Raw genomic sequence first — 23,915 nt, forward strand, 5'->3', positions numbered from 1 at the left:
TATCAAATGAATAAATTCCCATACATATTGGGTTAAATATATGTTTATGATATGTCCACATCAAATTCCTAGAAACTCTAGGATATGTCCCAAAGATATGTCCACATCAAATTCCTAGAAACTCTAAATGTTACTATATTTGGAAAAAGATATCTACAAATGTAATTAAGATAAGGTTCTTGAGAAGACCATCTGGATTACCTAGGTGGGTCCTAAATCCATAATGTGTCCTTAAAAGAAACACACAGAGGAGAGACACATGACAAAAGAGGAGAAGGCAACAGGACAGAAGCAAAGATTAGAGTGATAAGGCTACAAATCAAGGAATGTCAAGGATTAAAGGCAACCACAAAAAGTTAGGTGGAAGGCATGGAACGGATTTTCCCCCAGAGCCTATAGAGGGGCATGGCTGACCTTGATTTCAGGCTTCTAGCCTCCAGAACTGTGAGAGGATAAATTTCTGTTGTTTTAAGCTACCTGATTTGTGGTAATTTGTCAGAACAGCCTCAGGAAATGAACACTATACAATCTAGAGATTACATAGAGATGATCAGAATTTCTAGAGCATGACCATTCTCTTTTTCTTGGTGAAAAGAAATCACTTCCTTCTAATTACAAAGTTACAGCACTCACAGAAAGAACTGTTATATTTGAATTTCAATAATATTTAGACAACAAAGTAATGTTTCACAATTGTATAATCTGTACTGAGGTACACAATTGTGGTAATGATACTGGCACAGGAAAAAGTCAACTAGTAAAACCTATCAAACAGATGAGTGACAGTATGAAGAGTTTATTTCATGCATTTAATATACAATGTTATCAGAATCCAGTGGATTAAGAGATCAAAATTTCCCACTAGAGGTAACATCCACCCATAAAAGCTAATACCTCTACTTTCCTCATAGTAAGTACAGAGGTGAACTATATAATAAAATTTTATAAACTTGAACCGCAATCATCCCAAAGGCCCTGAAGAGAAAAAGAGATGACATGTTTCAACAGCAGAGAGCAAATAACAAAACCCCCAAAACTCATGTGTTTAGAATGTGATGTGAGGGAAATGGAGCACCTAAAAAGGGGTCTAAGAGATCAGCAAGATCCAAACCATGCAGGCCTGGGTTCCTGAAGAGATAACAGTCGCCTATACTAAGTTAGTGAAGTAGGACCCTATCTTTGGATACAGTCCCTATTTTATTGATTTTTATGTCCTTAAATTCTAACAATGTTCCTAGGACACAGTGAACATTATATAGTCTGAATGGGCAGATTAATTTTACAAGTAAGACTTCAATGTTCACTTGACAACAGTTTATTTTTGATCATCCTCAAAAACCCACTTAGTTCTGGTTCCTTCCACTACATGGTAAGTTACTTAAGATCCTTTCACTATTATATCTTGGCAAGTAGTAGTAAATGCTCAAGAAATATGTTGAATGAATAAATGAAACACCCAATTATTTTTCAGTGGAATATTTGGTACCCTTTTGGTAGTAACTAGGAGATCAAGGCTGAACTAGCTTGGGCTATATCATATGCAACTGGAATAGTAGTTAGTACTGGCCTTAGTGACATAGCTTGCCACTGCATGTGAACTATCTTGTTCTTTTTTTTTCTTTTTTTTTTTTTTGCGGAACGCGGGCCTCTCACTGTTGTGGCTTCTCCTTTTGTGGAGCACAGGCTCTGGACGCGCAGGCTCAGCGGCCATGGCTCACGGGCCCACCTGCTCCGCGGCATGTGGGATCTTCCCGGATCGGGGCACACACAAACCCGCGTCCCCTGAATCGGCAGGCGGACTCTCAACCACTGCGCCACCAGGGAAGTCCTATCTTGTTCTTTATAAAGTGTCTTTTGGCTCTAAGTATGGATTTTCCTTGGCCTGATCTTCTTACCAGGCCTCATATCTCTACCAAGCCTAGGCTATTTGCTATGTGGCTTCTATCCACAGTCGTGACACTAAAATTTCTTATAACTGACAAACTAATTACGATTACAAATGCTCCCTTAAGGCATTATACTAGGCAATAGTTTGTTAGTCTAATTCTAGCAATCATACATCAACAAAATAAACTTACATTTTAATGTAGTATTTTATTTATACTTTTCACTAATTAAGACTCTTTCAATTTGTTAAATTAAATGTTCATAATAATACCATTACACAGAGAAAATCAGAATTTCTAGAGCATGACCAGAATGTCTCCTTTTCTTAGTGAAAGGAAATCAGTTCCTTATAATTACAAAGTTATAGAATTCACAGAAAGAACTGTTATAATTGAAATTCAGTTATATTTACACAATGAAATAATTTTTCATATTTGTATAGGTTGTTGAGGATCATTTCAGTTGCAAACTGATTCAAGCTTTTATATTATAGTCTCTTTAGTGTAAAAATTACAAAAATAAAAAGGTATGTATACAATAGGAAGGGATGTACAAATGTACATGCATAGCCAAACATATGCTGAAATACTTAAAATACTCACAGATCTTTTCTCAACATTATAACATTAAACAATCCTTTCTCACCCCCAGAAAATCCTATCCTTTTGAGACAAAAATACTTATCAGAATTTAAAATTTTCATACAAGAGTATGGTTATTTATTTCTGTATGTCTTGAGAGTTATATTCAAGCTTAAGCTGAAGCTTTAAGATAACAATAGTGTAAGATCTAGGGTGAAACAAAAGAAGGGGGAAAATCCCAGAAGTTCCCAGAGGTACTTGGGGAAAAAAAGGAAAGATAGGGGAAATGAGGGAATCAAAGAAAAAAGAATGAAGATTCAAGGATGGGTAAATCTCCTCTTTACTTAGCTTTTCAAAAGGTTTGTGATAACCAGCTTTTGTGTAAATGGATTTGATGGCTCTGGGCTGAAGGTGACTGACAGCTGAATCTAGGCCCCCTCGAGAAGTGTCACCCTGGGGATTGCCATTGTTGCAGACTGTTTCTTCTGACTGACCCAGAAGAATCATTATCTCAAGGGGACTCTAACATCAGCCCGCCCTGCTCCCCAAGCAGCCTAAGAGCTAGAAGCAACTTAGTTTCTCTCTTGGCAGTAATTACAAAGGCGAACAAGGGGTGTAACTGAGTTGAGCTTAAGTCTTTCTTCAATCCCCAATTAAAAAAAAAAATTAAAGTAGTCAAATATCCAAAGATTTTTCCCAAGCAAAGATGTCTGATGCTTTGTTGTTGGAAAAATAAACAGACCTCTGTGTCCTCCTCAGGAAGCGCTTAACTGAAGAGGGTATTTGTAGGTAAATGTTCCAGTCTTTTTTAGTAAAGCTAATGTGTTTACTTTGGGGCTACTCCAGCTACTTTGTTACTAGTCAGCTAAAGTCTGGCCATACTGCTTTAATATCATATAAAACAAACTCCTTCCAAACAGTGTTGTCACAACAGCAAGTTAATAGGGGTATTTCACCCATCTAGTTACAAGAGTTCTGCCCCCAAACCCTGTCCTCCCCGTGCCACCAGCCAGCTCCACGGGGCTGACCCACGCACTAAGGTGGCTGCCTGGAAGGAGGCAGTCTTTTTCTTCTTCCTTTAAACCTCTAAAAAGGCTCCACAGGTACCATCAGGGTAGTAAAGTTGTTACCATAACCAGACTAGTTATTTGAAAAATTAAAAAGCTCATAAACTTAGCAGGAGGCTATAACCACAATTAGGCCACTCTTAACTGCTGTACCTCACAAGCTCCAGTCTCCGGCAGAGTTCCGTCTCCACCTGAATTCGGTCTCCAGCCTTTCCGTCGGGGAGGGGGGGCGGGACTTCCTGTCCGGGGAGGAACCAATCAGAGAAAGGAATGGGAACTACCAGAGGGTTTCTGAAGCCGTGCGCCCCGTTCGCGATGTTTCTGTTTGGCTGAAGGCTTCCCTCAGGTAAAGAAACACATGAAACAATCATTTTTGAAACTAAATCTTATTCTTCCTTAATGAAAATCAGCAGGTGTTCAACTGTCTGTGACTTAAAGTAATTTGGAAAATTTTCGTGAAACAGCGTGACGGGGTTTTTCATGCCGGACTCATTTGGTTCTTGGTTCCCACTCTGACCGCAGGTGTTTGTATTTAATTTTTCCTTACTCTTCCTTCTCTTGTTTATATCTCCTTATTTCTATATCAAAATACTCTAGAAAGTAAGCACCGTGAGGCTAGGACTTAGCATAATGCCTGACATACTAAGACATCTATATATATTTGCTAAATTTTGATCCCTGCTTTAAAATGAATTGTTCTTAATCACTTCTTGTTTTTTCTAGTAACTTATTTTTACTTTAAAAAAATGTCATTTTATTGTTTTCCCTTAAGAAGAGATTATTGTTAAGTCGTCTTGGGATGTATTAGCCTTTGTGGGTTATTCATGCGTGATTGTTTGCAGAAATGTTTTTCTTTCAGATTTGTAGTGGAGGCAAGTGGAGCAAGGTAGTGAAAGGTAGATTCTTGAACTTGGAACTAGAATCTTGATTCAGTCGCCTGCAAATTACTTAACATCTCTGAACTTCAGTGGACTCGCCAGTAAACATTTTATAGCAGGGTGGTGTATGAGGATTTAATGAGATAACATGTAAAATTCCCTGGCTTATCGTAGATATTCAGTAAACAATGCTTTGGATAGAAAACATTTGCGATAGTAAGACAATTTCAAAGTAACATAGAAGCTTAAGAACCTAACTGGAAAGCAAGAATTCTCTCCTTCAGTTTCAGTAGCACCACTGGTTGGGATATGACTCCAGGAACATTACTTAACTTCTGTGTCTATTATTAGCATTTGTAAAATGGGGTAATAAATTTTAGCCACTTGGCAAAGTCCCTGCGTACTGTTACAAACAAGACAAGCTCAGAATGGAATCATTTACGCCAAGCCTTACCTCACCAAGCTGAGACTTAATTACAGTTTTGGTTCTCCCAGAAAGGGGATCCTAAATCAGTCAATCAGGAATCACATGCGAGCACTAGCTAGGCAATCTGCCTGATAGACCCTTACCATCCCTAAAGGAAAGTAATCCTGCAATAACCAACTGGCTTTTTGGCCTAGTATAACTTCCTTGTTCCTGCTCCCATCTGCCTATAAAAGTGTTTCATTTTGTACAGCTCCTTGGAGTTCCTTTCTATGTGCTAGACTGGATGCTGCCTGATTCGAATCCATTTTTGCTTAAAACAGCTCAAAGTTTTTAATATGCCTCAGTTTATTTTTTAACAGTACATTAGATACATAGTGTAAAACACCGTGGTGATAAAGAATATTGTATAAGTCAACTGTTATTCTGTTTTGTGTGATAAAATGCTGTTTTAGACAGTAGAATGAGTTGGTATGCAAAACATTATTGTGTTAATTAAACATATGATTGTGTTAAATCATTAGATTAATTTTCCCTGAATATTCTGTAATCTTTATATTAGTTACTATTAACTAACACAGCTTGACAAATGCTTCTATTACTTGATTTGTGTGTGGTGCTATTTTCGTTGAAAAATTATTCAAAATACACTGGCTAATCGGAATGGTATTCGGGAGCTTTTAATGTAGCTTTAGACAGATCAGACCAGCTTGTGAATGTTTTTCTGAAGTCTGAAATAATGACCATGTTCAGTTCTTGGTCTAGCAAAAAATATCTGGGCCAGGCAACCCCAAGAAGGTTGCAAATTCCAACTCAGTAGGGGACTGACCTATTCCTCAGAAATATACTGCTGTCGAAGTCCTATTCCCCCACCAAACACATAACTGAGCTGCAAATAAAAGTTGGCGTATCATTGTTGGAGATTGAGGAATGAAGAAGAATTTATAGAAAAGGGAAAGGTGGTCTGGTAACAACTGCCTAATGAAGGGAAAAAACCAGTATAGTGATTAAATCAGATGTACTGTAGATTTGCCTTGTTAATTTTTAACTTTGTTTAGCTGTTTCCTTTTCTATTTGACCTTAGAAAGCTGTTCATCCTGTCGTGTTTATTTACTTACCCGAAATAAGGGTGTAAGGTGCATACTTTTCAGTTAAAATACACTATTTTTTAAAACCTCATATGTGTACAATATATGAAGAATTTAAATTCTTGATACCTGTCTCTTTCAACTTGCAGTATGCCCACTGGGTTGGGCAAAAAAAAAAAAAAGGAGGAGAATTTAAGCAGAATCACTGTCATCTTGGGACATACCTTTTCCTAAATGATTACCCCCTCCTCGTCTCCCTCTTGTATTTATTTGCTTGTTTGCTCTTTCTATTTGGGGAACAATGTTAACAGAAAGCTCCCTAGTAAATTTTATCTTCACGGAGGTGCTTGTCAAGGTAGGATTTTGGAAGACAATTCTTGAGAAAAACTCAGAATGAGTAAAGAGGGCTCTTCTCTCCTCTCTCCATTCCTAGGGAAGAACAGAGCTAAATATATAATAGTTATAAAAATTAGGCTTAAGTTTATGAGCAGTTTGAAATGCCAGGTAGAGCTAGAATGGTATAGAGACAAGGCCGTGGACGTGGAATTGGAAGACATTGGTGTCAGGCTTGGCCACACCACTTACTAGTGTGTGCCCTTGGACAGTTTATTTCACATCTCCAAGCCTCTCAATTTCTTTGTATTTATTGTGGGATACTATCTATTTCGTATACCTCATCAGATTGTTATTGAAATCATATAAAATTATATGTGTAGAACAATTCTCTCTCTCTCTCTCTCTATATATATATATATACACACACACACACATACACATATGGAAAATCCAACTTGGTAGTTTTCATAATGTCTCAGTAGAAGTTCAGGAAACTCTGGTGGAGTCTATGGAGCCAGCCCACAGGCAGATCTGTGTTTCTCCCTAGGACAGCAGCTCTACTTTTATATATTTTATAAGCTGATGACAGCTTTCTTTCATTGATTTTTAAAGGACAGAGTTTTAAATGTACATATAACAGATATGTTCACTCTTTAATCATAATAGTATCAACTGCAATGTGTTTAACACTATGTAGAAAGCATTGAAAACATCAAAGATACAGGCAAGGATGTTGTTGTGAGGTGGGCCAGATGACCATATTTTAATACCTTTCAGACTTTTTGGTCTCAAGACTACTTTATACAAAATTACTGATGACCCCAAAGAGTTTACCTAGAAAATCCCCCCAAACAGAAGAATACACATGCATACACATTCCATTAGCCTCCAGAGTGATGATGTCATCATATGGCATGTGGCCTCTGGAAAGTCCACTTGAACTCTCATGAGACAGTGAAAGTGGAAAAAGAAAAAAAAGTCTTAGTATTATTATGAAAATAAGTCTGACCTTGTGAGGCCCCTGAAAGAGTCTTAGGGACGCCCAGGGGACCCGAGACCACACTTTGAGAACCACTGGCGTATTATTTTGAAGGAAACACCAAGGTACTGAATTATACATTAAGTCGGGTGTGTATTTTTTCCATCTCTGCTTCAGGCTTAAACGAAATTGGAATGATGAATGAGATTTACTTAAAGCAGATGTTATAAAATGTTTTCAGTAATATCTTCACTCTTTAAACCTGTGTTTTAAGATCTTTTTAAAAGTTATGTTGGGCTTCTTTCATTGAAGCATAGCAGCCACTTTTCTCTTCCATGAAGCAAAAACTCAACCACCAATTTCAGTTAAAATGGAATTTGGACCTCTCATTTACTCATTGACAAAATGTTTTGATTTGATTACTTATTATTTTAGGTCTGTGTATTCTGAAAAATGAGTCTTCGTCAGTCAATGAAGCAGCATTTCAGAAAGTTAGAGGTATAGGGCCTCATCACACAGATGTACATACTTTCCTTTAATGGAGTGGCTTTTATTTTAGGTCATCCTTGAGAAAAGCATTGTAGTAGTGATTTCTTTAAACAATTCATTATAGTGCTTACTTAATATTTCAATAATACATTTTAATTGGGCACAATTTGCTCCTTTTGTCTAAAATTTTTTAAGTTATCTGCCCATTTATAAGCAAAGACAAAAGCATGTCAGTTCCCAAAAGTACTTTCTCTGCTTCACTTTGAGGACATCTGTAGCCTGAACAGTTTTTAGTCCCTCCCAATAGGTCTCCTCTCAGCTGCTCTGTGTTTTTACATCTCTCAAGAGGGGTTAATTCTTTACAGCTGTATCCTGCCTTCCAAGAATCTAACATGTGCAAATTATTAATCTTTTTCTATTGCTACAGTAAGTCCCCAGGCCATAAACACCCCCTACCTAAAACTGGCCCTTTTCCAAGAAAAACTTTAGTATTCTTTCCCTGCAAAGATAATTTGGTCTCCTTTGGTTTACATTGTTATTTAGAACAATTGGTAAGATAGAAGAATTTACTTCTAAACAGTTATTTAGAAATAGAAATTTAATTTTTAATTTTAAACCTCTATCCACTGTTATATAATTTGAGTCAATTTGACATTCCATTTATTTAAGAAATCAGGCAGCTTTTTTTCAAGAGTATACTTTTCAAGATTTTTTACTAAGTATTATGCTAATTATATCAGGTAGGACTTTTTTTTTTTTTTTTTTTTTTTTTTTTTTTTTAGCGGTACGCGGGCCTCTCACTGTTGTGGCCTCTCCCGTTGTGGAGCACAGGCTCCGCACGCGCAGGCTCAGCGGCCATGGCTCACGGGCCTAGCCGCTCCGCGGCATGTGGGATCTTCCCGAACCGGGCACGAACCCGTGTCCCCTGAATCGGCCGATGGACTCTCAACCACTGCGCCACCAGGGAAGCCCAGGACATTTTTAATAGAAAGAAATAGTGTGTGGCCTTTCCTTCAGTGTGAGTAAATTACATTTTTTCACATATGACCTTCATGTATTTATACTTGCAGTCTATATCATGTTTTTGTATATAAACATATTAATATTTATTTATAAGGAAGAAAACAAACAGAATATTATGGTAAAACAATTTATATTAATATACAAATATGTTGACCAATCATAGCCAGTTTCTCAATTTTCATATACAATATACTTTATTCTAGATTTTTATATCCTTCAGGATTTACTGTAAGATGGTCACTGCTTGGCCATTTCTCTCTGCCTGTATGATCTACGTTTTCTCCATTCCTTAGCTGCTGGTTGAATACTCTTATGACACCTCCAGCCTTCAAAATAGATCATTTATTTTAAAAGTTAAATATGTCATTATAAAATATTAAGAAATTCTAGGAATTGCATTTCTCAGTGATTACATGCCTCTAGTGGTGTTGCACGTCACCAGGCAGAGGGTCCAGTGATTTTTACCACCTGACAAGTGCAATAATCCCCCAGAACCGCAAGGCCTGAAGCATCTTATTGCTGTTATGAAACAGAATTTATAAATAAAAATAAGGAAAACAGCCAGAGCCATGAAATTCCTGGGCTCCACTGACATTGATATGACAGCCTATCAGAAATTTCCATTTATGCCAAGATTGCCAAACCAATAATTTTAGCAATAAAGCCTACTCCAAGAAGTATTAAAATGTTTTGCCTCTAATATGTTTTTAAACACAAAGGAATTTTAAAGGTAGGTTCGTTATAATTCAGACATACAATCATTTTAATATATACAGAAAACCTCCCTGTAGACCAATTAAAAGAGCTTCCAAACAATACAGATTCTTAATTCACATAATATTATAACTCAAGCAAGTTATATTTCAACAGTTTTAGATAAGCTGTATAAGAGTAGGAAAAAAAAGGATTAGGACAATAGTGAGATTTGAATTGCATTTTGTATTATTTCAACTACATTTTAACAGGCTTTATGACTGAAAGAGGGAATAAGAATGCAGAAGGGACAAACTTGTGTAGATTATGTTTTCATTACTTGCATTATTCCAGTTTAAAAATGTCAGTCGCTTGTCATGTTAACTAAGAATGCATTCACTATTGTACATATCTAAAGCTGGAGTTAAACTGAGGATTTTGCAAGGGACAGATACAAAGAAGTGATTTTTCCTTCTCTCTGTATATAAAAATAGAACTTTCAGAAATGTCATGGCTGACACATTTAGCTGCTGGACATTGAAAATCCTCTTTCTGACTCACAACCTGTGACTGGAACTCTGTCAGAGTAATCAAGAGATGTTATAGAGCACAAACAGTAGAAGAGGCTTTGCTATTTGGCCTTGTTTTTAAAGCAAAAGGGATTTAAATTTGGATTATAAATAAACGTTTCTTATACTCATCTTTAAAATACAGAAAAAGAATTCATTGTGTAAGGTATTTGTACAGCTGATTATCTAATTCAACGAGTATTTTAGAAACATGTGGACTACTGAAACAGCATAACATGGTAAGAGAGAAACATGACTGAATAAATATGCTGAATTATTTTTCTGAGATTGCATTGCAATTAGTGATGACCATAAAGGAATACAGTGAACCTTTAAAAAACACAACCATACTTCAAAAATTGAAAGGCAATTCTTGAATAGTATTTGTCTCCTTCTGATCTCATATGTAATTAGAGTCCCTCTTTTTTCAAGAGAGATCAAGGGAATTATGGCACACATTATAATATATATTTTCCCCAGTACTCTATAAAAATTCAGAGAAGCTGGGTATTCAGGTTTTTATTATGTCTATGAACATTTTCACCAGTGCATACTTTAAGAAGGATTTTGTCGTAATTGTCAATTTTGTGAAAACAGAGTATGACTGAATAGGCATTCACATGAATATCCATGAAATGGATGAAATAAGACAAGTTCTTAGTAAGTGTTCACAAAATTGTTCCTGATATTTTAAAATTACCATAAGGTATGTCTTCTTGATTTACCCTTACTTTCAGAAATAGCAACATCTAAACTTTTGAAGGTGAATGAATGACCTTAATATATTTAGGTTCACTGATATAGCTGATTATGTGATACTACGATAATTTAGGGGAAGGTATTCCAAGTTTCAGTTGTTAATTGATTTAGGGTCCAAGTTTTATATATTTATACTTGTTGGAAAAGGGCATCTTTAATGAAACTGCAGAACCTAGTCATATTCTTGCAAATGAAACAAGGTAGTTTCATTCTCCCCCACGCCATATCTCTCAAGTCTGTTGATTATAGGCCAAGCTAGGAAGTAAATGTTTGTCTGGTGTTGTAGTGGAAAGAACTGTGGCTTTAGAGTTAGATTCAAATTTTGCCTCTGACAGTTATTAGTTGTGTGACCTTGGGCAAGTTACTTAATCTTTATGAGCCTAAATTTTCTCATCCTGATAATGGGGAAGATACCTAGCAGCTCATAGACTATGAGGTTTAACAAATCAGGTAGTAACATGGGACTAGTACCGTGTCTGGCCTCAAAAGGGCATTTGTTAAAACAAATTATTCCTTTCTTCCTTAATTCCATTTCAAAATTTATTTTTGCCCTTTTTTGCCCAAATTGTGACATTTTCCCCATGTCCACATTTCCCAGGGAGCTCATGTTTTGCCTTGATAGTCCAAGTCTATCCAAATGAGCAATACTCCATTCTTCAGTTTTCCTTGAATGTATGTTCACTAGAGCATAACTATTCTCTTACCCATTCTCTCTGGTTTTATCTAAGTAGAAGCTTACTATTCTAGGAAATAACAGGCTAATGTATTTTTATTAACATGAAGAATCACAGAATCTTAAGAGCCTGAAGGGATCTACTGAATTAGAGATCGCAATATCAAATGCCTACAGGGCTAGGCAGATGCAGTAAATGAGTAAAATGGGCTGGGTGAGTGCAGATGCATGTTCAAGACTAAAGAGTAGAGGCAGGTGGGCGAAATGGTGAAAGGGAACAATTATTATGGTGACAGATGGTAACTAGACTTGGGGTGATCACTTTGTAGTATGTACAAAGATCAAATTATTATGTTGAACACAGGAAACTGATATAATGTTCTATACCAATTTTACCTCAATAATAAAAAAAAAACCTGAAGAGTATAACTGAAACCAACTAAAGGGAGCTTGCATCTGTAGAGGGCAGTCACTACCCAGCTCAAGCTAAGTGTTGCCATATGGTAATTTCAGCACTGCATTGGGACAGATTTTTGAGTTAAAAGAAAAAAGGAAATTTTTATGTGAAAACTTTTAATTAAAAATGTTATTCTTGTTTAAAAACACCAGTCTAAACCAAATATATCTACTGGCCAGATCCACACAACAGGTCGCCATTTTAGAACCTCTGTTAGATCATCTGATACTAGTAACCTCTTGTTCAGTTGAAGACACTGAAACCCAGAGAGTCAAGTTACTTTCCCAAGGTTAGTTGTGGCAAAACAAGGAGTATAACTCAGGTCTCTAGACCCATGGTATAAGAATGTCTGCCACATTTGGTCACTTTGCTACTTCATTCCTCTCAGCATACATAATGATGTTTTGGAAGTGTATTATTTTCTTCAGCTTACAGGTGTAATATATAATGGTATTCTTTCTTTATGCTAAAGAATCATCTAGTTCACTCCCAAGTGGTGTATGTATACAGGATTTGATCAAGAAACTGATACCTTAATATTCAAAACCAGTTTGTATAGCTTCTCCAAATATGAGTTTACCTTCCTGCTAACCTTTACTACACTCTAGAGTTATTTACAGTTTGGAATTATTTGCCTTGAGTTTATTGTTATATTATAATGACATTTTAATATTTTAGGGCAATTTAGTATTTCACTGTGCTCAAATACATAATTTAACTCTTTGGGATTAACTCAAAATGTTTCAGATTAGCTTATGTATATGTATAGTTCACTTGGTCAAGTTTAGACTTTCAGAAATCAGAGATTATTAAGTGCGGACATACTACTTTGGGGAACATCAGCATGTCATTTCTGTATTATAAAAATGGAAAAGAAGTCTTTTGTTGATTTGTGCATGGAGGTTTCTATATTCAGGGTATCCCTAACCTCTAAAATCTAAAAGCTGATTAGCAGTTTGTGGGCAAATTTGAGGTAATTTTGGCATTTTTACCTTAGAGTAAATCATAACTCAAGTCTAAAATTCTATTAGGCAAATTTCTTATATTATTATACATAGCTTGGTACCAGTCGTTAAAAAAAATCTAAATTCCCTTGAGGCTTCTCATTTGAATATTTGAATTTTAATGTGGCATGCCTATATTTTCAACACTAAATTTAAACCCACCCTGGCCACATACTAATTGAATAGAACTGTCCATTCTAATTGTGGGTAATGGGGATTAGGATGCTACAAATGCAGTGTGTTGATTAGGTCACATGGTATCATTTCAGAGCTGTGAAAAATTCTTATCTTTGGTTTTGCCCTTCCCTTGAGGTGCCCAGTCTTCTCTGTGACCACAACTTGCTTCAAGATTTTTAAATGTGCTGCTAACTAAGGTGGCTGCATTTTCTGACCTTACTGGTGGGAATAAAACAGAAGTCTCTCAAGTGCTGTAGGAACTAATTAATATGCATATTATTCCAGGAAAGAATAATCTTTGTGGGAGATACACATGAAATAACTTGCTGCCATAAGGCCAAACCCACTGCTAAAACAGAAAGAGATTCTTTATTTAATTATGATCTTTTACTTCTATAACTTAAAGCACTTAACATAAATTTGTAAATGTGTATGTGTGCATATATGAAGTTTTTTACCACTCTTAAATTGCCTTTCTCTGATTGATAAGCAGTGTATCAAAAATAGGCTCAGAAATTATAAAACTTCCTTAACATTTGGAGAATTTAAAAATTTACATGGGATTAAGGAGATAATTAAGGGAAACAGTTGTAGTCATTTCACTTAATTTAATGCCACAAGCACTTGTGTGATTGTAAAGAGCAAAACACCACTCTGTAACAGGCATAAGAAATACCATGATAATGGTCTGTCTCTGAAATTTCCTCTCTTTATTGACCTTATTCACCTAGGTTGGAAGCTGAGTTGCTTATGACACAGGCCAAACCATGAACTGATAGGCATAAAAGAGAAACCCCAGTATCAGAAGAGATTATTCATAGCTAGTAGGTGGTTAGCTAGATGAAGCAGCCAGTGTCAGGGTATAGCCAGGAATGAATACAAGGTTAGACTTTCAGTTCAAGAACAGGACTGGGCCTTAGACATTAATATGTGGCAGATTTTTGAGACAGGAAAACTGGAATACAGCAACAGGAAAAAGATTGAGTTACTAGACTGGGGATGTAAAGTGGAAATCTGAGCCAGAGGTAAGTCAAACACCAAGTTCCTTGACTTGAAAACTACCTTGACTTGATCCTTAACCTACACACAATGTAGAAGACTTATTGATTTGAGGAGTTTGAACACCTCTGTCTAATTATTGGATGACTACTAAACTATGCAGATACACATGGGGGTGACCCATTGGACACCAGGCTAAAACTTAAAATTAGTATAAAATATACTGAATAGAGACATTGGCAGCCACACACTATGAGGGAAACAGGTTCCATAGATTAATTCCTGACATTCTAAAATAAACAAACACACAAAAATGAAAGAAAATATATTCAGAATGACAGTTCTCAGGAAAAAAAAAATCAAGAGTTGCTATAATATATAATCTAAAATATCTACTTTTTAAAAACATAAATAAAGAACCATGCAGAGAAAAGTATGACCCACAATTAGACAAAAAAGCGACAAGTCAATAGACTGTCTCTAAGAGGGCCTAGATCTTTAACAAAAATTTCAAAGCAGGTATTTTAAATATTTCAAATAGTTAAAGGAAATCATGTTTAAAGAATTGAAGGAAAATATGATAATAACTCATGACATAGGAAATCTTAATACAGAAATAGAAACATAAAAATAAATGGAAGTTCTAGAGTTGAAAAGTACAGTAATGGAAGGGTAAGATCACTAGGTAAGATCAATAGCAGATACAAGATGGCAGAAGAAAGAATAGGAGAACTTGAAGATAGATCAATAGATGATGGATAGATCAATAGAAATAATCCAATGAAGAAAATATCGAAAATTGATTAAAGAAAATGATTAGCATCTCAGAGACCTGTAGGACAACATCAAATATGCCAACATATGCATAATGAGAGTCCCATGAAGAGAGGAAAAAGAGAAAGATACAGGAAACATATCTGAAGAATAATGGCCAACAACCTTCTCAAATGTGTTGTTAAACAATATACAGATTCAAGAATCCCAGTGTATTCCAATTGGGATAAAGACAAAGAGATTCGTGACCCATGATAATCAAATATTGAAAACTAAGAGAACATGGTAAGATTAATAGCTGATTTCTCATCTGAAAAACTGGAGGCAAAAAGGTAGTGTAGTGACGTTTGAAGTGTTGAAAGAAAAAAAAAAATGAGAATTTGTTGCCAGTAGACCTACCTTAGAGGTCCTAAAAGAAATTCTTCAGGTGAAGAAAATTATACCAGACAGTAACTTGAATCCGCAGAAGAAATAGTGCTGGAAAATATATGTGTAAATATTAAAAAAAAACCCAACTATATCTTTTTTTTCTCTCCTTGTTTTGATTTCTCTAAAGGATATGATTGTATAAAGTAATAGTTGTAACACTCTGTTGTTAGTTTGTAACATATCTAGATGTGATAAAAAATAGCACAAAAAAGGTGGGAGGAAATGGAACTCTACTGGAACACGTTGCTATATTTTACTGGGATTAAGCCAGTGTTAAAATAGATTTTGATAAATTAAGATGCATGTTGCAACCCCTAGAGAAACCACTAAGAAAATATCTTTAAAACAGATTAAAATATTAACAAAGGAATTAAAATCATAACACTAAAATATATTTAACACAAAAGAAGGCAGAAAAGGAAGAGAAGACTAAAGATATGACGTTACTAAAAAACAAAAAAGTGACAAATATAAATTGTATTATATCAGTAATTACATTAAATAGAAATAGATTAAACATACCACTCAAAGTAAGAGATTGTCAGACTGAATAATAATTGAAGAATCAACTATATGCTCTGTAAGAGACTCACTTTAGATACAGAGACATAAATAGGTTGATAGCAAAAAGATGGGAAAAGCTATACCTTGAAACAATAATCGTAACAGAGATGGAGTAGCTATATTAATAGCAGAAATAATAGAATTTAAGAAATATGAGAAGCAAGGACATTTCATAATAATAAGAGGGTCAACGTCAGAAATATACAAATAACCATTATAGATGTAAACACACCTAATAACAGAAACCCAAAATACATTAAGCCGAATGTGACAAAATTGAAGGAGAAATAAAACAATTAAAAAATTATGGTTGGACAGGACTTACCTGGTGGCCCAGTGGTTAAGAATCCGCTTGCCAGTGGAGGGAACGTGGGTTTGATCCCTGATCCGGGAAGATCCCACATGCTGTGGAGCAACTAAGCCTGTGAGCCTAGAGCCCATGTTCTGCAACAAGAGAAGCCACCACGATGAAAAGCATGCGCACTGCAACAGAGTAGCCCCTGCTCGCCGCAACTAGAGAATAGCCCATGTGCAGCAATGAAGACCCAATGCAGCCAAAAATAAATAAATAAATTTATAAATGCATCCATTCTTTAAAAAAAAGAAATTATGGTTAGAAAAAATTTTGGTTGGAAGTTTCAACCTGGTGTTAAATTCTTCAGCTACTCTCAAAAAATTGTAGAGCAACTAGACAGAAAATCAGCAAGGATATAGAAGACTTGAACACTTCTGTCTACCTAACTGACCTGACAGTTTTAGAACACTTCATTCAGCATAGCAGAATACATATTTTTTTCAAATGCGCACAGGACTTTTTCCAGGATAGACCATATACTGGACCATAAAAGTTTTTTCAGTATATTTTATTTATTTATTTGTTATTTTATTATTATTATTTTTTTTTGTGGTATGCGGGCCTCTCACTGTTGTGGCCTCTCCCGTTGTGGAGCACAGGCTCCGGACGCACAGGCTTAGTGGCCATGGCTCACGGGCCCAGCCGCTCTGCGGCATGTGGGATCTTCCCGGACCGGGGCATGAACCCATGTCCCCTGCATCGGCAGGTGGACTCTCAACCGCTGTGCCACCAGGGAAGTCCTTATTTGTTACTTTTAAATTTTATTTTTATTTTTTGGCTGTGTTGGGTCTTCATTGCTGCCCGTGGGCTTTATCTAGTTGAAGCGAGTGGGGGCTACTCTTCGTTGGGGTGCACGGGCTTCAGTAGTTGTGGCACATGGGCTCAGTAGTTGTGGCTTGCGGGCTGTAGAGCACAGGCTCAGTAGTTGTGGTGCATGGGCTTAGTTGTTTCGCATCATGTGGTATCTTCCCAGACAAGGGCGTGAACCTGTGTCCCCTGCCTTGGCAGGTGGGTTCTTAACCACTGCGCCACCAGGGAAGTCCCAATTTTTTGGTATATTTTAAAAGATAGACTTCATTCAAAGTATGTTTTCTGACCATAACGAAATTAAATAAGAAATCATCAACAAAAAGAATTTTTAGGAAAATTCTAAATATTTGGAAAGTAAGCAACCCATTCCTAAATAATCCATGGACCAAAGAAGAAATCAGAAGAAAATTTAGAAAACATGTTGAATAAAAATGGAAACATAGCATATCACAGTGTATGAATACAGGTAAAGCAGTGCTTAGAGGAAAATTACGGTTTGAAATGTCTATATTGTTAAATAAGAAAGGCCTTAAATCAATAACGTAAGCTTCCACCTTATGATATAGAAAAAGAAGAGTAAATTGAACAGAAAATAATAAAGATCAGATTGAAATCAATTAAAAAAAAGAAAAATAATAGAGAAAATCAGTGAAATTAAAAGTTGGTTCTTTGTGTGGTTGACTTCGTGCTTCCCCTGCAGGGGGCATGGGTTCAATACGTGGTTGGAGAACTGAAATCTGGGGTACTGCGTGGCATGGCCAAAAGAAAAAAAAAAAAAGTTCTTTGAAGAGTTCAACAAAATTGGTAAACCTTTAGGTAGACTGACAAAGCAAAAAAAAAACCCCAAATTAGCTAAATCAGAAAAGAAAGAGTGAATATATTCACCAACCTTAGACATTAAAAGGATTGTAAGGGAATATAATGAACAACTTTGTTGTCATTTTTAGAAGTTGACAAGCTGATTCTAAAATTTATGTGGAAACTCAGAGGACCTAGGATAGCCAAAACAATTTTGATGAAGAAAGACAAAGCTGGAAGCCTTATATATTATCTAATTTCTAACCTTATTCTAAAACTGTAGTAATCAAGGCAGTGTGGTATTGCTATAAGATCAATGAGACAGTGGAACAGAATTGAAAGATCAGAGATAAACCTTTACATTTATGGTCCATTGATTGTCAACAGTATTGACACTGCAATTTAATAGGAAAGTTAAGATCTTTTCAAGAAATGGTTCTAGGAAAATTTAATATCCATATGCAAAATAGATGAACTTAGACCATTACCTCACACTATGTCTGATACGTATGTGTACAGGAGTTTAAAGGGAAAAGCAGTTCTAGTGTAGATGTAAGATGCAAGGCTGTGGAATAAAACGTGTTGACGTGATTAGGAGCATAGTATCTGTAATTGTAGGTATGTAGAGTTAAGAGGAGTCTTGGAATGACAGATTAGGCCTGACATTATCCTAAAGGCCATGGGGAAGAACTAACCGCATAATCTCTAGCCCTGTCCTCTCCTCACACTTCAGACTAAAAAGTCTTATTAGTAAGACATATCCACTTGGGATGTCCCCACACATCTTAAATTAAACATGCTCTAATTTGTTCCTAACTCTTTTCTCTGTTCTCTTTCTCAGTTGATGACCATACCATTCATCCAAGTTGCTCAAACAGAAACACCTATTCTTAATGCTTCTGTGTTTGCTTCTCCATATCAAATCACTGAAGTTTTATTACTTTATGTTTATATATACTTCTATATTTTTTTCTAATCTTTCTATTTCTTTACCCCTATACCTCTGCTGTCTTATATCAGACAGTCATCTTTTCTCTGGACTACTGAAATGATCTTCAAGTCAGTTTCCTTGTTTCTAGTCTTGCCTTATTCGTTATATTTACAACATTGTTTTCAGTGAGTCATTTGAAATTCAGACCTGATCATGTCATTCCTTGATTAAATCCTTTCAACTGCTTCTCATAACCTAATGGAAATAGTTCAAGGTACTCATCCAGACTTTCCATTTCTGACCCAGGCCTATCAAAATTTATCCCTTAATACTTTTTCAGGCTGTCTTACCAGTCCTTATTGTTTTCTTTTTTTGAATTTTATTTTTTTATTATACAGCAGGTTCTTATTAGTTATTTATTTTATACATATTGGTGTACACATGTCAATCCCAATCTCCCAGTTCATCCCACCACCACCACCCACCCCCACCCCGCTTTCCCCTCTTGGTGTCCATACGTTTGTTCTTTACATCTGTATCTCAATTTCTGCCTTGCAAACTGGTTCACCTGTACCATTTTTCTAGATTCCACATATATGTGTTAATATACGATATTTGTTTTTCTCTTTCTGTCTTACTTCACTCTGTATGACAGTCTCTGGGTCCATCCATGTCTCTACAAATGACTCAATTTCGTTCATTTTTATGGCTGAGTAATATTCCATTGTATATATGTACCACATTTTCTTTATTCATTCGTCTGTTGATGGGCATTTAGGTTGCTTCCATGACCTGACTATTGTAAGTAGTGCTGCAGTGAACATTGGGGTGCATGTGTCTTTGTAAATTATGGTTTTCCCTGGGTATATGCCCAGTATAGTCCTTACTGTTTTCTTACCTTATCTTGTCTTTATGCTTTTTTCAGTCTTCCCATGTCCACCGAATTTAACTCCACTCATAAGGCCAAACTCAGTACCTCCAAGGAGCTCTTTATGAACTCTGTCTCATTTGTGCTTGATTAGATGGTCTTGCTACCACACTGGACATTTAAAAAAATCATGGTTTATCCCATGTTGCATTGTAATGAACAGTTTATGTGTGTCTGTCTCCCTCTAGGTTGTGAGGCCCCTGAAAATAGGGCTGTGTTTTTCTCACATTTGTAATCCAGAATCTACTACTATATCTGACACACAGGATAAACACAGAATGTGTTTATTGAATGAAATGGATGATGGGTCAAAGTAGATAATTGCTGGTGATGTAGAGAATGGATTTGAGAGGGAGACAGCCTGAGGAAATGACATCAGTTTAAACTTGGTCCAGGTGAGGGTTAATGAGTCTCCATTTTAAAAATTTTAGCAATCAGACAAACAGAACATGTTTTGTGAAACTTTAAAAGTTGATTATTTTTTAGTACTTTTGAACTTGACAAGACTTAACAGTGCACAATGCAAAGTAAGTTTAATAGCATGCCACAGCAAATATGATAGATGTGAATCTGAAGCATGTCACTGTGCTTTGTTCTGAGCTCAGGACTTCAAATTATTGCCATCTCAAGTGCTAAATATCATTGTTTAGTGGCTACCAAGAGTGCTGTGTTTAGGACTTTAAAACCAGACCCAAGTTCTGTAGAGAAGATTGCCATAGTAGATAATTAATGTCTGTCATGGCTGTAGGACAGTAGTGTGCCTTCATGAGGTTAGAGGATTTCCCAAACCTGTCAGTGGCCTTTGTCTTATTCAACATTATATGAATGACTTGAAGACACAAATGGCATGCTTATCTGAATTGTAGATATTGCAAAACTAAGAAGAATACAAATATTTTGGGCAGCAGTCACATAAAAATGAATTTATAGCTGGCAACATTGCTGTATCAAGATTAAATGTAGCTGGAATAAATGTAGAATCCTACACTTGCATCAGAAAAATCTACTGTACAATTTCTGGATTTTGGAAAAGAAGAATACTTAAGAATTTGATTTAACAACAAACGCTATAGGAGTGCATGGCATGATGAGCCAAGAACCACAATGTCCTAAGTTCTGGTTCACTCTGTGATGGCCTGACTTCACCGGGCATTTGTCCTTGAAATTTGGCATTCACTTTAAAAGGAACTTTGAGAGGAAACATGAAACCATATTAAATTGGAAAAGTTGAATGAATCTGAGTGAAAAATGGAGCATTATCATATGGAAGATGGATTTACTTTTCCTAGATCTGAATTCTAGAGCAACATTGGACACGTGGATAGGCAAAAGGAAAGGAGACTCAGGTTTAGTTCCAAGGATTAGAGGAGTCCGAAAATAGAATTGGCTGCCTCAAATATTTCAGGGCATCATTGGAGGTGCTCATGACAAACTAGAGAGACAGTTGCCAGGAACCCCCTGTATTACTGGTTTCTGTGCAGAACTAGTACCGAGGTCTCTATATAACACCAACTAATTGAATTTTTCATGAGTATAGCTATGGGTATTATTGCAATGAGATGCTGGATGTGTCCTGGCTTTGCCATTAAAAAACAGTAATGAGAGAAATTCTTTTAAATACAAATCAGATTATATCATTTAGGTCTGTTCAAAGCCCTCCAATGGCTTCCCATTTCATCAGAGAAAAATCCAAATCCTTTCTTGCCTTCAAGGCTTTATACCTTCTGGTCTTTATCTCTCCAATTTTATCTTCTACTTCTCCCTGCTTCATCTCCTGTTTGTCTCACATGAAATACCCACACTGACTCCTGGGCTATTCTTCAAATATCCCACACACACTGTGACCAGAGCTTTTGTTCTACCTGAGTATTGTTGAAAATTTTTCATTATTTGATAGCATTTTAGAATGCACAGGTTTTTTTTTTTTTTTTTTTTTTTTGCGTTACGCGGGCCTCTCACTGTTGTGGCCTCTCCCGTTGCGGAGCACAGCCTCCGGACGCGCAGGCTCAGCGGCCATGGCTCACGGGCCTAGCTGCTCCGCGGCATGTGAGATCTTCCCGGACCGGGGCACGAACCCGTGTCCCCTGCATTGGCAGGTGGACTCTCAACCACTGCGCCACCAGGGAAGCCCCGGAATGCACAGTTTTTACTTGAAATTTTAGATTTGTGGCCTCCCTTGAAATATTGGAAAATTTGACAGTGATGGACTCACATTTCCAGATAACATCAGCCAAAGATGCATGGCAGCTTTTTCCTTTAAATGGGAACCGAGCTTTCCAGTTCACAAGTCCAAACTGGGCTGAGTCACTCATTTATTACTGGCTTTGCCTCCATAAGCCTTTGAGTTTGAGATCCCAGTGTTATCAGGATGCTGGTCCATTAACAGTGCTTCTGGAATTTTAGTGTGTGTAAGAATCATCTGGAGAACTCGTCAGAGTTAAAACTACTCGGCCAACCCAGGTATTTTGATTAAGAAGGTCTGGATTGGGGACCCCAAATTTGCATTTTTAACAAGCTCTCAGATGATGCTGTTGTGGTGGTCTGAGGACCAAACTTGAAGTGGTACTATATTACAATATTTTCATTAATAGTAGTTTTTTTCCCACAGAAATATTCACTTTTAAAATTAATAATCAGGAACTGGTATTTTAAAAAATATGTCTTATTGGCGGAATTCCCTGGTGGTCCAGTGGTTAGGGCTCTGCACTCTCACTGCCAAGGACCTGGGTTTGATCCCTGGTTGGGGAACTAAAATGCCACAAGCCATGTGGCATGGCCAAAAAAATATAGGTGTGTGTGTGTGTGTGTGTGTATGTATTGTTAAAATCCTCATTGTACTTTCTTGTATATAAATGGTAACAGTTAAGCTGCTCAGTTGCTTATATGTTAGGCTGTGAGATTTTTGTTCTTGTTCACTTCCCTCAGCGTGCTTCAGCTGTCTTCTGGTTTTACCCTGAGTTACGCTGTTATGAATTGGTCCTTTAGAATAAACTTGACAGTCATTAGCATTTCAATAGCAATTTATCCAAGTTATTTTGAAAATACCATCTGGTACCAAATATTAATAACTTCACAGTAACAGAAACCAAGACTTTTGGCTGGGAGGTGATAATCATCATCAAATTAGTACTTACGGAGCACGCGAGGCCCATCGTTCAGGCAAAGCTGGGACTAGCATTTAGTGTCACTATAAACAAGAAGCAGAGTTGGTTACAGAACTGAGGGTTGGATGACTTGACCAAGATCACACAGTTGTCAGATACCCTACTGCTTTTCCAACAATGCTGTTCTGCTTTCTACTGAAAACCATAAATCATATAATTAACAAAATAATGTATGAAAGTAGATTAGAGGTAAAACTGTCTCTAATTCTGCAGAAATGGAATAGTTTCTTCAATTACAGGTTTTGTACCGCTTGCCTGACCCTCAGCAGGGAAGCCACCATGGTTACTGTGTTCCTCTGGGATCCTCACAGGCAGGTGTGGAGCATCTAGCAGAGATGCTAGGGAGGTGAGTGTCTTCAGGAGCCGGGTCTTACACTGGTGGTAGCTGCTTGCAGGAATGACCATGAAAGACCTAAGGACTGCTTCATATTCTAGTGGGTTGTTTAGGGTAATCTCCGATATCTCACCCACAAGTTTCAGGAGTCAGAGAATTCACTTGGCATTCAGGAACAGTGGTTGCTGACCCAGGCAGCAATCCTAGGAACTCATTAGACATCTTTAGTGGGACTGGATATGGCTTCATAATTAAGATTACTTCTTCTGAGAGGACTTCTCTCCCATGAAATGGTGACAGAGGCCTAATTCTATCAAAATCTAGAGGGACTACTCAATAAATTGATTATCTGGGCTGATACTTCTTAGGAACTATTACTTGGGAAAATAGAGCAGTCACTGACTCTTACTCTATTTGTGCTAGTTGTGAGAAAGAATCCTGACCTTTGATACCAGTGGAACCTGAAGCATACATTCTTCACTTGAAGTCTAGGCAAGTAGCAGCCTCTCATCTTTGCGTTCCTTCTCCCAGTGTTTCTCTAGATTAGAGTCTGATATCTCTTTTTCTGGAATGAGCCGTCCAGGAGTCAGTAAACAGTTACCTGCTGAGTGCCTTCCATGTGCCAGACACAGTTCTAGGCACAGGAAATCCAGCAGAGAACAAGAGTCACGTCGCCCCTGTTCTCAAGGAACATATATTCTAATAGGGGCGATGGGGAAGATAGATAAACACATAAATGAAAAAA

At 36.8% G+C, this 23,915-nt stretch overlaps 1 long non-coding RNA gene across 1 annotated transcript in view; it reads right to left on the reverse strand.

The window, feature by feature from the left end:
- The window catches only part of LOC141279087 (uncharacterized), a 38,845-nt gene that overhangs the window by 14,754 nt on the left and 176 nt on the right, over positions 1-23,915 (reverse strand). The window contains exon 2 of the long non-coding RNA XR_012332841.1: positions 22,807-22,859. This is a non-coding gene — a long non-coding RNA (uncharacterized lncRNA). The remainder of the gene's footprint in view (positions 1-22,806; positions 22,860-23,915) is intronic.

Source organism: Tursiops truncatus, chromosome 7, assembly GCF_011762595.2.
Source record: "Tursiops truncatus isolate mTurTru1 chromosome 7, mTurTru1.mat.Y, whole genome shotgun sequence".
NCBI lineage: Eukaryota > Metazoa > Chordata > Mammalia > Artiodactyla > Delphinidae > Tursiops > Tursiops truncatus.